Below are 16636 nucleotides of genomic sequence, written 5' to 3' on the forward strand. Positions count from 1 at the left end.
TCTCATACACATATATGCTTGTTGAGAGACAGAGGGGGAGTGTGTGTGTGTGAGAAACACATACACACTTTCTCTGTATCACTCCATGGTGAGTCCGCACCTTGAGTACTGTGTACAATTCTGGTCACCGCATCTCAAAAAAGATATAATTGCGATGGAGAAGGTGCAGAGAAGGGCAACCAAAATGATAAAGGGGTTGTAACAGCTCCCCTGTGAGGAAAGGTGAAAGAGGTTAAGAACATAAATGCCATACTGGGTCAGACCAAGGGTCCATCAAGCCCAGCATCCTGTTTCCAACAGTGGCCAATCCAAATCACAAGTACCTGGCAAGTACCCAAACAGTAGATAGATCACAAACTACTATTGCTTATTAATACTGTAATAGTTTATAGATTTATTCTCTAGGAACTTATCCAAAACTTTTTTAAACCCAGTTACACTAACTGTTGTAACCACATCCTCTGGCAATGAATTCCAGAGCTTAATTATGCGCTGAGTGAAAAATAATTTTCTTCGATTTCTTTAAATGAGCTGCTTGCTAACTTCATGGAGTGCCCCCTGGTCCTTCTATTATCTGAGAGAGTAAATTACTGATTTACATTAACCTGTTCAAGTCCTTTCATGATTTTGTAGACTTCTATCACATCCCCACCTCAGTCGTCTTTTCTCAAGCTGAACAGGTTTGGATAAGTTCTTGGAGGAGAAGTCCATTAACAGCTGTTAATCAAGTTTACTTAGGGAATAGCCACTGCTATTAATTGCATCAGTAGCATGGGATCTTCTTAGTGTTTGGGTAATTGCCAGGTTCTTGTGGCCTGGTTTGGCCTCTGTGGGGTTTTCCACTGAGCCGCAACTGTTCCCATGTATTGTCATTCAAGAGGAATTTACGCTTCTTCAGTACTAATAATTATTGTCTGCTTTAACCATACAACTCCCATTTCCACAACCTAGAAACCCCCAAAATACTCTGACCTGACCACAGTTGTACCCCGCCATTTATTCGTTCGTTATACATAACATTTATTTATCTGTATTGTTGTTATAACTGTAAAGCATTGTGAAGGGCAGTGCCAAACTGGTATATAAAAATATCCAAATAAATAAACTTGCCACACATTATTATTATTTTATATACCAAGATTTGATCAGAGATATCACATGGGTTTACATACAGGTACTGTGGGTATTACACATGTCTGTGCCTGTACTGGCAGTTCCCGTGAATTTATTCGCATAAATCCACTTTGAATATTCAGAGTAAAGTCTGGGGGTCCTTTCACCTGCAGCCCTACTGAAAATTACCCCAAAAATGATTAAAATGAAGTTGGAAGAGTAAAGTAAAATGAAGTCTCAGATGCTGCTGCTGCTGGCATCATCACAACTTATGATGATCTTTAAATGGACTCAGGATCTGTAGCAATTACATTGCCAGTGAAGCCTCTCCTTACCTTTATATCAATTTCTCCTCTAAATTCAATTTGATAGGCATCATCTGTGAGAAGAGCGTGATAGGTAGCAGAGCTGATGTGTATCTTCTGAGCTGTAAGTCAGAGAGAGCAGTTTTTTCATCAGACTTGGCTCTGGTCCTTTTCTGCAGAGTTCATAGCATGCAGCATTGAATGCAAGCCTTTGTCAAGCCACACAAGAATCATCAATCAATCATTACTGGATGCTGCAAAGTCATTTATGGAATAAATTATTCCTTACGTAAAGGGATCAGAATCTGCAAAGTATGTGGATACGTTTTAATGCGTGAAGCTTTCCCCTAATGAGGACTTCACTCCCATTGTCCTATCGAGGAATTCTTATGTAAGGCCTCTGACAGCTTTGCAATATTGCACTGTGATCCAACATAATTCTTAAATAATTTTACCATGCCAGATAGGGCTGTTTGTTAAACTTTGGGTCTGCTTACATTCTGAGAGAAACTGGTTGTCTCTTCATTCTAAATTTATATCTGCAGTTTGCCTGTAGCATCACCTGACTTTTATATTGTGAACTGCATGGGAAAATTGTGCTTTAGCTTAGCTGGTCACTGGAGTTCCTGAGGCAAATACTTTAACCTGTGGTGGATACTAAAGTAATTGTGCTGCCATATGAGACTTAAGAATCTTACTAGCATCTGATTACTATAGAGATCATTTTCAAAGGCGTAACGTGTAAATGTGACTTACTATCGTAGCAATTTTCAAAAGCCATCTTATGTGCGTAAAACCTATTGACAATTCAAGGCATATAGTGTAACAGTTTTCAAAAACCCATTTACAATTGCATTTACATGTGTAAATGCTTTTAAACATCAGGCCCTTTGTGCAGTAATTGATGATCTTGAACAGCGAATCCCTATTGCTTTTGGAGTCAGGCTATATGTGCATATTCTGTGTTCAGCCCAGCTGGAGGCAGTGCATGCATGTTCATCGTATGAGCCTGGAACGATGCGTCCCAAGGACTGGCTTGATAACCTCTGCTGTACAATCTGAGGGTTTGGAAAGAGTCAGTTTTGAGTGTTTGTTTCTTTTGATGGGTGTTTGTAGTTCTTTTCAGAAGAAGGGTTTGGATGAGTTCCTAGAGCAGAAGTCCATAAACTGCTATTAATCAATAAGGATTAGTAGATTGTGATGTATTCATTTAGTGTTTGGGTACTTGCCAGGTACTTATGGCCTGGATTGGCCACTGTTGGAAACAGGATGCTGGGCTTGATGGACCCTTGGTCTGACCCAGTATGGCATTTTCTTATGTTCTTATGTTAATATAGTTGTTTTTGAAAAGTTTCTGAGCTGTTTTTGTGTCAAGATTGCCACCTGCTGGCCCTCTGAGGAAGCTTGTTTTTTGATCTGGATTAAGACGCTGTATTTTGCAGATGTATTGATGGAATCTGTCATTGCCCAACAGGATTCTTCTCCAAAGGATCTTCACTGCTTGAAGTTTGTACTCCTCGGTGTGCATCCTCGCTGGAAAACGATGTCTAGTCTGATGTGAGTTTTGTTAAAGCTGCAATAGTATGTTTTTCACTTTTATGCTATTCTCTCTTCCATTCTGGAAAGCACATCTGAGCCGGAAGGTTTATTCTTTCTATCTCCTGTAATCTCCCGTCTTTGGCTGAAGGAAAAACTTTCCCACTTAGGAAAACAAGCGAGCCAACTTGGTTCTGCTCCATTATCTGACTTGCAAAGATTACCCTAAAGGTTTCTGTGCACCATGTTCCTGGCCTCGGCCATAGGCGCCATCCATCAGGAGCGCTATCACTACAGTGCTCCCCTTCACCTCATTAGCTCAGCTACAGGAGGGAAGAAGAGGAGTGGTAGCAGAGACCCCCTTAAATCTCCCCCCCCCATGCACTAACAGGACAGAGCTGCAAGAAGCAGCATCCATCTCCCACCCCCAGAAGTCAGGAGGCACGCAGCCTGAGAAGTAGCATCAGCTGCCACCACCTCCTCTACATTTAGGAAGTGAGTGTCCCGCTTACTGAAAAAAGGGCCTCTTACCATGCTCCAGCAGTCAAAAAAAAAGCACCGCCTACAGGGAGAAAGGAGAATGTGTATGGTTGATCATGTGTGTGTGAGAGAGACAATACAGGAGCGTGAGCATGTGAGAGAGTATGACTGAGCATGTGAGAGAACAAGCGTGTGTGTGTATGAGCATGTGTATAATTGTGCATGTGAGAGGACAAGCGTGTGTGTGAGCACGTGTATAATTGTGCATGTGAGAGGACAAGCGTGTGTGTGAGCACGTGTATAATTGTGCATGTGAGAGAACAAGCGTGTGTGTGAGCACGTGTATAATTGTGCATGTGAGAGAACAAGCGTGTGTGAGCACGTGTATAATTGTGCATGTGAGAGAACAAGCGTGTGTGTGAGCACGTGTATAATTGTGCATGTGAGAGAACAAGCGTGTGTGTGTGTGTGAGCACGTGTATAATTGTGCATGTGAGAGAACAAGCGTGTGTGTGTGTGTGAGCACGTGTATAATTGTGCATGTGAGAGAACAAGCGTGTGTGTGTGTGTGAGCACGTGTATAATTGTGCATGTGAGAGAACAAGCGTGTGTGTGTGTGTGAGCACGTGTATAATTGTGCATGTGAGAGAACAAGCGTGTGTGTGTGTGTGAGCATGTGTATAATTGTGCATGTGAGAGAACAAGTGTGTGTGAGCACGTGTATAATTGTGCATGTGAGAGAACAAGTGTGTGTGAGCACGTGTATAATTGTGCATGTGAGAGAACAAGTGTGTGTGAGCACGTGTATAATTGTGCATGTGAGAGAACAAGCGTGTGTGTGTGTGTGAGCACGTGTATAATTGTGCATGTGAGAGAACAAGCGTGTGTGTGTGTGTGAGCACGTGTATAATTGTGCATGTGAGAGAACAAGCGTGTGTGTGTGTGTGAGCACGTGTATAATTGTGCATGTGAGAGAACAAGCGTGTGTGTGTGTGTGAGCACGTGTATAATTGTGCATGTGAGAGAACAAGCGTGTGTGTGTGTGTGAGCACGTGTATAATTGTGCATGTGAGAGAACAAGCGTGTGTGTGTGTGTGAGCACGTGTATAATTGTGCATGTGAGAGAACAAGCGTGTGTGTGTGTGTGAGCACGTGTATAATTGTGCATGTGAGAGAACAAGCGTGTGTGTGTGTGTGAGCACGTGTATAATTGTGCATGTGAGAGAACAAGCGTGTGTGTGTGTGTGAGCACGTGTATAATTGTGCATGTGAGAGAACAAGCGTGTGTGTGTGTGTGAGCACGTGTATAATTGTGCATGTGAGAGAACAAGCGTGTGTGTGTGTGTGAGCACGTGTATAATTGTGCATGTGAGAGAACAAGCGTGTGTGTGTGTGTGAGCACGTGTATAATTGTGCATGTGAGAGAACAAGCGTGTGTGTGTGTGTGAGCACGTGTATAATTGTGCATGTGAGAGAACAAGCGTGTGTGTGTGTGTGAGCACGTGTATAATTGTGCATGTGAGAGAACAAGCGTGTGTGTGTGTGTGAGCACGTGTATAATTGTGCATGTGAGAGAACAAGCGTGTGTGTGACTGATCATGTGAGAGAATATGACTGAGCATGTGTGTGTAATTGTGCATGTGAGAGAATGAATGAGTGTGTATGACTGAGGTTGTGAGAGGGCAAACGAGCATATGTATGTGCATACTTGAGTATGTGATAGAGCAAATGAGCGTGCGTGTGTTACAGACAGGGAACAAAGTTTATATGCAAGAAACCTACCCCTCCCCCCCCCCCCTCTTGCTAATCCATGACAATCTCATGGCATTTGGAAATCAAATATTCCTAGGTATGGAAAGCAGGGGATCTATTAATTCTTATTAGTTGTAATTATTGGATGATGTTTGCTGTATCTGCTGTTTTGAAATATTTTATTGCCATTTGGAAAATTTGTATATGAATTTTTAATTACTGAATGCTGTTCTTTTCGTCAGCTGTTTTGAAATTTTTTTATTAGAATGATTTTACTATGATTGATTTTATATTTCTTGATTTATTGCTTGATGTTTTATGAGGACTGGTGATGTTTCTGTTTTTCCCTTGTACTGCATACAGATTCTGGCTTTTTGCAGTTTCCAGTTCAGTTTTTGTTTGCATGTTTCTATTTATTCTGCATTTAGTGAGGGTCTGTTCTATACATGACCCTCACTAAATGTATAGAACATTCTATAAATGTTCTATACATTTAGTGAGGGTCTGTTCTATACATGTTCTATTCATGCATTTAGTGAGGGTCTGTTCTATACATGTTCTATACCCAATTGTTGGATGTAATTGTAATTGTATATTTGTTTAATTGTTCAATCTGTTTGATGTAATTTTCTGTTCCTTGTTCCGTGTAAACCGAAGTGGTATGCACTAGTGCATGAACTCCGGTATATAAAAGCCTTTAAATAAATAAATAAATGTGACAGAGGTGAGGTTTTCTGCTGGCGTGTAGTTTCTGTGTAGGGATCTATAGGAGCTTGGCTTGTTTTGTTTTCCTAATAGGAGTTGTATTGGTGTGTGTTTAGGACCTGGTGTAATATTTGCAGTGTTGCTTTTTCATAGTAGGATTGTTACTGTTTGAGTGCTGGCAGTTAGGGCTCTTTTGGTATGGGAGGTTTATAATATTGTAATTGCAATTTAGTTTACTCCTGAATTTCCCAGGGCCAAACCCACACCCAATACGCATTACCATAGGCCTAATACCATACAAGTTACAAGTGACTTTTTTTTTTTTTTACCTTTTTTTTTGGCAGAGTTTTCTGGTTGGCACCACAGCAGTGCATGTAAATATAATTTACATGTAAATGATATTGTTACCTCAAAGTCCTATCTCATGTAACGACCATTTAATATAAATGCACAAATTTAAATTGTGTGAGGGAGGGTACAGCTGAGGAGGGGGCTGCAAAGCTGTAAGGTTCAGCTAGGGCACTTAATACCATACACTGGCCCTAGGGAAGAGTGGAGGGAAGGATTGGTTGTAAGGTTCAGCTAGGGTGCTTAATACCATACACTGGCCCTAGGGAAGAGTGGAAGGTAGGATTGGTTGTAAGGTTCAGCTAGGGCGCTTAATACCATACACTGGCCCTAGGGAAGAGTGGAAGGTAGGATTGGTTGTAAGGTTCACCTAGGGCGCTTAATACCATACACTGGCCCTAGGGAAGAGTGGAGGGAAGGATTGGTTGTAAGGTTCAGCTAGGGCGCTTAATACCATACACTGGCCCTAGGGAAGAGTGGAGGGAAGGATTGGTTGTAAGGTTCAGCTAGGGCGCTTAATACCATACACTGGCCCTAGGGAAGAGTGGAGGGAAGGATTGGTTGTAAGGTTCAGCTAGGGCGCTTAATACCATACACTGGCCCTAGGGAAGAGTGGAGGGAAGGATTGGTTGTAAGGTTCAGCTAGGGCGCTTAATACCATACACTGGCCCTAGGGAAGAGTGGAGGGAAGGATTGGTTGTAAGGTTCAGCTAGGGCGCTTAATACCATACACTGGCCCTAGGGAAGAGTGGAGGGAAGGATTGGTTGTAAGGTTCAGCTAGGGCGCTTAATACCATACACTGGCCCTAGGGAAGAGTGGAGGGAAGGATTGGTTGTAAGGTTCAGCTAGGGCGCTTAATACCATACACTGGCCCTAGGGAAGAGTGGAGGGACGGATTGGTTGTAAGGTTCAGCTAGGGCGCTTAATACCATACACTGGCCCTAGGGAAGAGTGGAGGGAAGGATTGGTTGTAAGGTTCAGCTAGGGCGCTTAATACCATACACTGGCCCTAGGGAAGAGTGGAAGGTAGGATTGGTTGTAAGGTTCACCTAGGGCGCTTAATACCATACACTGGCCCTAGGGAAGAGTGGAGGGACGGATTGGTTGGAAGATGAAAGAGGTGGAAGGGAAAGATGGAGGCTTTGGGAGTGAGGGGATTTCAAGAGAACAAGGAAGGATGCAACTGTTGAGGGAAAGGATAAGGGGGCCAGACAGTGGGAGATCTTAAAAGGAGCAACTCAATGAGGGGGAGATGGAGGCCTGAGAGGGGGCAATAGAGGGGAGAGGTGGTGAGGTGTAGGACTGGAGGGAGAGAAGTGAGATGAAATTTAGATGAGTGGATAGAGTGTCAGAGATAAAGAGAATGAAGGAAAGATCTGTATTAGATGGAGGTCTATGGGAGGAAGTGAAGAAGACAGGAGGAGAGAGATGAAACAGAAAATGGACAGGAGACTCTTTAAGGAGTTAGGAAAGCAGTATAAAGAGATGAGGACCAGTGATTAGAACAATAAAAGTTGAGAGTGAGGGTAGAAAGAAGCATTTATATTCAGTTTGGCGAATGGAACATTCTGACTTCGGGAATGTACAGTTCATGATATCTCTTGTTTTGCACAGTACAGGAGGAATTGTATTTCTGTTTCTATTTCTCGGGTGTTGCATGAGATGCAGAGTCTGGCTTCTAGTGGATTCCAGTTCAATTTTTGAATGAAATCTTACAGGTGCCAGGATCCCTGTACTGGCTCCAATTGAACTGGAAGCCCAAAGGAGCAGCAGGAAAGTGCTGAAGTGAAATAAACAGAAAAATTAAACAGTCTCCCAGCTTGTGGTGCTGTATGTTGTGTTCAGGTGAGGGGTACATTTTCACTTTTATTATATTACCTAGACTGTGAAGATTAAGGACCTCAATCGTTTGTTTCATCCCACCTATTTTTGTTTACTGTTTGTGCTGTGCTTGTCACCATCCTTGACCTAAGAAGTCCCTGCCAAGGGTGAGCTCTGCCCTGGTTTAGGAGCAATGGGGCTATGCTTATCATCCATTTACCAGAAATTAAAAGTTCTGTAGTAATGTACTGTAACCAGTTTACCTTTCTCATTGTTCACTGCTAGTAACAGTTTGTTTCTTGGCCATGAGCACAGTATTACACTCACTGATTTACTTCCCCTTCTTTGCATCGGAAGCTAAAGATGAAATGCACAATGATGCTACTGAATACTACAATGAGCAATGTGTACAGCTGACATGAAAACATTTCACCCTGAGACGTGTAGTTCCAAGGGAATGTGCATGGAATATGCTAAGCTTACACAAGCTTGTTCATTCCATGTGAGAAGCTGTGTTCACTGCGTCCCCAAAGAGACATTAACGAGGCATGGGATATGCTAAGATAGTGGTTCCCAACCCTGTCCTGGGACCCTCCAGCCAGTCGGGTTTTCAGGATATCCACAATGAATATGCATGAGAGAGAATGTGTATGCACTGCCTCCATAATATGCAAATTTTCTCTCATGCATATTCATTGTGGATATCCTGAAAACCCGACTGGCTGGGGGGTCCCCAGGGACAGGGTTGGGAACCACTGCGCTAAGACACTTACGCAAGCTTGTTGACTCCATGCGAGAAGCTGTGTTCACTGTGTCCCCAAAGAGACAATAACGAGGCATCTTGTACCCAACAACTCCAGCAACGCAGGGTCCTGCAGAGACAGAGAGTGACTACGAAGCTGTACATTACTCTAGCCCATTTGTTCCCTCTCTTCTTTATTTTACTCTTCTTTCCAACATTTGCCTTCCTTGTCTCTTTTCTCTTCTCTCCCTTCATTCTTTCTTCATCGATTTCCTTTGCTACCATTCTATTGCTCATCTCTTTTTTTTTTTTTTCCCCCCATGTGTTCTACCTTTATTTTTGTCTCTCTTTCTCACGCTCTCATTTGTCTCCACCATGGTTTTCTAGGCTGGCCCTCAATCTCCAGCATGTAATACATTATCATCTTCATTACATGACAGATGCAAAGTCAGATTCCTGACAGCAGCAGCACCTGGAATAAGGTGGAGGACATTCAGAGAACATGCTCACAGCAAGAAGATTAAAATGCTTGCCTTCACATTAATACCATGTTGCCTTCCTTAAATAGCTTCTAAAAATGTATACATGGCTATGTTCCATCATAAATCACAAATATAGCAAACCCCATCCCACGCATCTAAACGTGTCTTAAAAAGATGTGACTCTTGAGGAACTGAACTGAAAACTAATATTTGGAAACAAAGTTCCTGGATGGAATAAATGATTGCTTCATGGAGCAATTGGTTCAGGAACCAACAAGAGAGGGAGCTATTTTAGATTTAATTCTTAGTGGAACGCAGGATTTGGTGAGAGAGGTAACTGTGGTGGTGCCACTTGGCAATAGTGATCATAACATGATCAAATTTAAATTAATAACTGGAAAGGGGACAATAAGTAAATCCAGGGCTCTAGCACTACATTTTGAAAGGGAAATTTTGACAAAGTGAGGAAAATAATTAGAAAAAAACTGAAAGGTGCAGCTGCAAAGGTTAAAAGTGTACAAAGGCGTGGACATTGTTTAAAAATATAATCTTAGAAGCGCAGTCCAGATGTATTCCATGCATTAAAAGTAGAAGGAAGGCAAAACTATTACAGTCATGGTTAAAAGGTGAGGTGAAAGAGGCTATTTTAGCCAAAAAAAATCCTTCAAAATTTTGAAGAAGGATCGATCTGAAGAAAATAGGATAAAACATAAGCATTGTCAAATTAAGTGTAAAACATTGATAAGCCAGGCTAAGAGAGAAATTGAAATGAAGTTGGCCAAAGAGGCAAAAACTCATAATAAAAAAGTGTTTAAATGCATCTGAAGCAAGAAACCTATGAGGGAGTTGGTTGGACCGTTAGATGACAGAGGGGTTAAAGGGGCTCTTAGGGAAAATAAGGCCATTGCAAACAAACTAAATGAATTCTTTGCTTCCGTGTTTACTAATGAGGATGTTGGGGAGATACCAGTTCCGGAGATGGTTTTCAGGGGTGATGAGTCAGACGAACTGAACGAAATCACTGTGAACCTGGAAGATGTAGTAGGCCAGATTGACAAACTAAAGAGTAGCAAATCACCTGGACCGGATGGTATGCATCCTAGGGAACTGAAGCTACTCATAAATGAAATTTCTGATCTATTTCAAATTTGTAACCTATCATTAAAATCATCCATTGTACCTGAAGACTGGAGGGTGGCCAATGTAACCCCAATATTTAAAAAAAAGGCTCCAGGGGTGATCCAGGTAATTATAGACCAGTGAGCTTGACTTCAGTGCCAGGAAAAATAGTGAAAACTATTCTCAAGATCAAAATCACAGAACATATAGAAAGACATGGTTTAATGGGGGACAGTCAACATGGGTTTACCCAAGGCAAGTCTTGTCTCACAAATCCGCTTCACTTTTTTGAAGGAGTTAATAAACATGTGGATAAAGGTGAACCGGTAGATGTAGTGTACTTTGATTTTCAGAAGGCATTTGACAAAGTTCCTCATGAGAGGCTTCTAGGAAAAGTAAAAAGTCATGGGATAGGTGGCAATGTCCTTTTGTGGATTGCAAACTGGCTAAAAGACAGGAAACAGAGAGTAGGATTAAATGGACAATTTTCTCAGTGGAAGGGAGTGGACAGTGGAGTGCCTCAGGGATCTGTATTGGGACCCGTACTTTTCAATATATTTATAAATGATCTGGAAAGAAATACGACGAGTGAGATAATCAAATTTGCAGATGACACAAAATTGTTCAGAGTAGTTAAATCACAAGCAGATTGTGATAAATTGCAGGAAGACCTTCTGAGACTGGAAAATTGGGCATCCAAATGGCAGATGAAATTTAAAGTGGATAAGTGCAAGGTGATGCATATAGGGAAAAATAACCCAAGCTATAGTTACACAATGTTGGGTTCCATATTAGGAGCTACCATCCAAGAAAGAGATCTAGGCATCATAGTGGATAACACATTGAAATCGTCGGTTCAGTGTGCTGCGGCAGTCAAAAAAGCAAACAATGTTAGGAATTATTAGAAAGGGAATGGTGAATAAAACGGAAAATGTCATAATGCCTCTGTATCGCTCCATGGTGAGACCGTACCTTGAATACTGTGTACAATTCTGGTCGCTGCATCTCAAAAAAATATAATTGCGATGGAGAAGGTACAGAGAAGGGCAACCAAAATGATAAGGGGAATGGAACAGCTCCCCTATGAGGAAAGACTAAAGAGGTTAGGACTGTTCAGCTTGGAGAAGAGATGACTGAGGGGGGATATGATAGAGGTGTTTAAAATCATGAGAGGTCTAGAACGGGTAGATGGGAATCTGTTATTTACACTTTCAGATAATAGAAGGACTAGGGGGCACTCTATGAAGTTAGCATGGGGCACATTTAAAACTAATCGGAGAAAGATCTTTTTCACTCCATGCACAATTAAACTCTGGAATTTGTTGCCAGAGGATGTGGTTAGTGCAGTTAGTATAGCTGTGTTTAAAAAAGGATTGGATAAATTCTTGGAGGAGAAGTCCATTACCTGCTATTAAGTTCACTTAGAGAATAGCCACTGCCATTAGCAATGGTTACATGAAATAGACTTAGTTTTTGGGTACTTGCCAGGTTCATGTGGCCTGGATTGGCCACTGTTGGAAGCAGGATGCTGGGCTTGATGGACCCTTGGTCTGACCCAGTATGGCATGTTCTAATGGCATTTGGACTGAATTATATCCACACCTGGAAACTAGCCTGCGGGCCACATTTTGAACCCTCTACACACATTCCCCTAAAGCTTTTTGTGGGAAGCTCCACAAAGGAGGAATTACAGTACTGCACTGGAATTAATACGAATGACTGGACCACCATTTGCCATTCCTGGCTAAAGAATAGCTGTTTGAATGAATATGTAACATGCAGTTTGTATCAGACTTTTTTACAGATCTGGACAGCATGGCTTTCAGATGAGCATCTAAAACCACCCCAGGTTTATCGCTTGAGGTTTTTCAATGGCAAAATATTTCCATCCAAAATTATTGGAAAATCAAGCCCATTAACCCCAATTTTAATAAGCACCAGAGCCTTTCATTGATAAATGAGCATATTTCATGCATTCTAGCACTTTTCCAAAATGTTAGGGCCTATGCATACAGTCCTCTAACCTAGCGCACAGCTCGACCCGTGGTTGGCGCACGTTTTGAATTCGCTAGAATAACTCCCAATGCAATAATGGGATTAGTGCATCCAAACCTGCAAATAGCTAATAATGCTCATCATACGTAACTTCCATGTTAACAAAGCTATTAGCTAGTACCCCAATGTAGAAAATCACCATGTGCCCAAAACACACATTTTAACCCTAAAAAATGAACGCCAGTCCCAGAGCTGGCATTAAATTTTGAGGTGCCCCAAAGCATCAACAGAAAATACTGCTTAATATCGTCATGATACTAAGTAGGAGGAACTACAGAAAGCAGCAATATGAAAAAAAAAAACACTCTTGATGGTCAGGTTAGGAAAACAGATGCTGAATTTACAAGCTCATTAATTGTGTCCTTTAACGTGGCTGCTCATTTGTATATTGCATCGCGCACCCAGGAGACGTAGATGGGCACATATTTGGAAAACGGGTGCCCAGTTGGGACACCTGTTTTTAGCATTTCCATATTGCATCTGCCTGATTGATATTGTCCCAAAGTCAATAGGACAGTAAATCTATAAACCATTGGCCTAAGATTGCATCTGGGAATCAAAGGTTCTGATTCTGGATAAATGTTAAATGAAGCAGGGGTCACAGTTGCCACCTGGAAAACACCACACTTCAGTGGGCTAGGGGATGATGTTTTACCCTCTATACCACAGACTGAATGCAATTTCAACAGAAGTATTTTCTAATGTTACTCCTGTACCTAGCTGCTTGGAGCTTCGTATCATGACCATTGTTTATTATTCAAGGCAAATTCATTTAGCAATTGCACAGTAAAAAATGTTAGGCACATGTATTACTGCTCACCACAAAGACCCCTTACTCTACTTTCAGGAATATAAGTTGTAGTAGGATAATTTAATATTCAATTATAGTTTTCACAAAAGATAGTGGTTTACCATTAACCTCACTGAGTTTTGCCCTCTCTTTGCAGCATCCAGACACAAACTAAGTGTGTCAAGAAATGTATGGCACTACTTTATTGCAGAAAGTGCTGTTATGCTCCCATTGTAGGGGATTAAAAATATCTAGTAGAGAATAGACTCCCTGTGAAAGTGAGTTATGAGGAAGGCTGGCACATAAGAAATGTATGGCACTACTTTATTACAGAAAGTGCTGTTATTTTTAATCCCCTACAAAGGGAGCATATCTAGTATAGATTGGACTCCCTGTGAAAGTGAGTTAGGAGGAAGGCTGGCACATAAGAAATGTATGGCACTACTTTATTACAGAAAGTGCTGTTATTTTTAATCCCCTACAATGGGAGCATATCTAGTATAGATTGGACTCCCTATGAAAGTGAGTTAGGAGGAAGGCTGGCACATAAGAAATGTATGGCACTACTTTATTACAGAAAGTGCTGTTACTTTTAATCCCCTACAATGGGAGCATATCTAGTATAGATTGGACTCCCTGTGAAAGTGAGTTACGAGGAAGGCTGGCACATAAGGCCTGTTGAATCTTTTCTATTTGCTTCCTGTTAGAATGCCTCAGACTCTAGTTGACCTCCGGTTTTCTCTTCTCGCCTTCACTCTTTGCTTAGGATAAGGACGGAGAACCATTTCTGCCTGCTTGGAGTCTCATATCATGAGCATGTGTTCCATAACTTTTTTGTTCTATAACTCTTTAAAAGTAAGGGAAGGATACGCAAAACTCATGACTCTTAGACTAAAACCATTACTAACAACTACCAACTTCTGATCAGTCTTACAAGCTTTAATTTTTGCAAGCACTGACCATAGTCAGTGCTTGCATGGTGTATGGTGTAGCGTGGTGTATGGTAAACCCATATGTTTACCATACACCACGCTAAGACCACTCCAGATACTAAAAAACACTGCTGCAAGAATTCTGACTGGTAAAAATAAGAGACCATATCACCGAAACCCTAGCTGAACTACACTGGTTACCCATTGAGCAAAGAATACAATATAAAACCCTATGCACCATACATAAATTAATACAGAATGGCTGAATACAGCCCTTCATGCACACGTCCCTCACAGAAACCTGAGATCTGCAAACTATTCCTTCAGTCAAAACAGCAAGACTAACCCAAGTAAGGGAAAGGGTGCTGTCATTAGCAGGACCCCGTGCCGTTAGAAATCAGATTACAAAGAGACATTGGAACCTTCAGGAAAAGTTTAAAAACCTGGCTCTTTAACAAGCGTATGACACAGAGAAGGGAGAGTATAGGATGCAGTCCGTAGAACACCCACACACATCACCTTAATCAAGGGGTGTGTGTGTTTTTATTTTTGCTCACCACCAAAGAATGATACAATTATTAATCTATTTTAAAGCTGATACAGATAGGAATGGACATAATTTATCACACCCACCAATTCGAATTTTTTTTTTTTACGAAACTGTTACCATAACTTAATGGCACCTGTTTAGTTGATAAATGAATATTGCTAACTGTATTAAATTATATGTGCCTTATTGTAAACCATTGTGACTGTGTCTAGCTTATCGACGGTATAGAAAAGATTTTAAATAAAATAAAAAATAAACTCCACTATGAAACCCCCTGTCGCTCATCTTCCCAGGGCAGTCGGACCATATTTAGGTCGCTAGGGCTGTTGTGCAGAGCCTGCAGTATTTTGCTTGCCCTTCTCTGGCTACACGGGGACACAGTGAGGCCTCATTGCAAAGGCCATAAGCTTCTAATTTTGGCTACTAAAAAGGGACTTTTGAAAATTCACCAGAGCTCAGCATCTAAATTTAGGCTCCTACTTCCACCAAGCGTCCACACTTACCATCCTGAAAAGTGGGTGGGTTACAGGGGCCGAGTTAGGGCAGGGAAACACAGTTTGGAGCTTAGCACTGACTTCCACCAGTAGGAATTCCTAAATCTAGGTAAAGGAATAGCCGCTCACTTCGCTGCGTTTTCTAAGTTTTGCTGAAATAAGCACTCACTTTGGTTTTCATTTAGGAGCTGAGCTTTTTTTGAATATTGGCCTCACTAGGGCCAATTTTAACTTTGTAATTAACAGCCAGATTGTGCGCACAATTTCACAACTGCTCAAACAACAAAAACAGATAAACATGAATTAATGTTGAACACTAGGTTAATATACAGCTAAATATAGTTCATAATTGAATTGCAAACAGGGCATAAAGTTATGCACATGTAGTTCATATCATTTCCATGTATACATTTTTAAAACTCAATTTCTGTGCTGAAATCCACAACATCTTGCACGGACTTGTTCACCTACACTGCGCTAGCTGTCAGCGATAAAAGCTTGACTACCTGCAGGTATCCAACAAGCTGGCTCCTTATCCCTTTTGTCCCTAGCAAGGTGCAAGTCTGCTGCCACCTCTCCTCCCCCGGTTGTATCTGGGACTGTAGCAAAGCCATATTGCCAGGGAGCAGGACAGCACCATAATGCTCCTCTCCCTTGCTTGTAAGTTTGAGGTGTTATCCAAGTGGTTTGTTTTTTTTTTAAAGGTTTCTGGAAATGCTTGATGCTCTGAGCTACTCTTGCTTTTTATAATAGGAATGAATGATGCTGATATTAGCTTTTGTAGGTGTTAAGATAATAAAACAAATGAATAAACATGCTGGGTTATGATTTAGCTGTGGAGTCCTTGGCTTTCTGCACACCTGTGTGAATTCCAGCTCGCATCTGTAGACGCTTCGTTGGCATGTGGGGTATAGTGACTTGCCGAACTGCAGCCACCAAATCTAGGGCCATCTTTGCAATTTCGTCTGCATGGCTCCCTGCATTTCTTTCAGGCAGCCCACTTACCACCATGTACGCATCGCCAATAGTCTCCACCTAGCAGGAGAGAAAGAGACCTCTGTTGCTCATGGGGAGATTGTTTTTACATTTGCAGGATACTTTTAATCAAAACAGTGCTAACATTTAATAAGTAAATAATAAATAGAACAGTTTTTGGCTCAAGCTTAATTTAGTAAATTTAATGGAGGTCAAACGATCAAACTTGTGTTGTAATATTGCTAGCTAGAGAAGATATTCAATTTCTTTCCCACTTTGCTTCAGAATTGACTGCAGATGATGATTTTTCCTTTTTTGGGAGAAGGTAAGACTTGCACTACTGCTTTTCTTTAAAGTTAATGAGCCCAGTGGCAGTGCTGTATCCTCTAACTTTATAGCATATTATGCATGTACCTTCTGCATCACCTAGGAATTT

General features: G+C 41.4%; 1 protein-coding gene across 1 annotated transcript in view; it reads left to right on the forward strand.

Moving 5' to 3' along the window:
- Positions 1 to 16636, forward strand: part of PLOD1 (procollagen-lysine,2-oxoglutarate 5-dioxygenase 1) — a 230834-nt gene that overhangs the window by 25911 nt on the left and 188287 nt on the right. The window contains exon 3 of the mRNA XM_029579326.1: positions 2893 to 2975. The gene's annotated coding sequence lies outside the window, so the exon portion shown is untranslated. The remainder of the gene's footprint in view (positions 1 to 2892; positions 2976 to 16636) is intronic.

The sequence above is a fragment of the Rhinatrema bivittatum genome, chromosome 15, assembly GCF_901001135.1.
Source record: "Rhinatrema bivittatum chromosome 15, aRhiBiv1.1, whole genome shotgun sequence".
NCBI classification, from domain to species: domain Eukaryota; kingdom Metazoa; phylum Chordata; class Amphibia; order Gymnophiona; family Rhinatrematidae; genus Rhinatrema; species Rhinatrema bivittatum.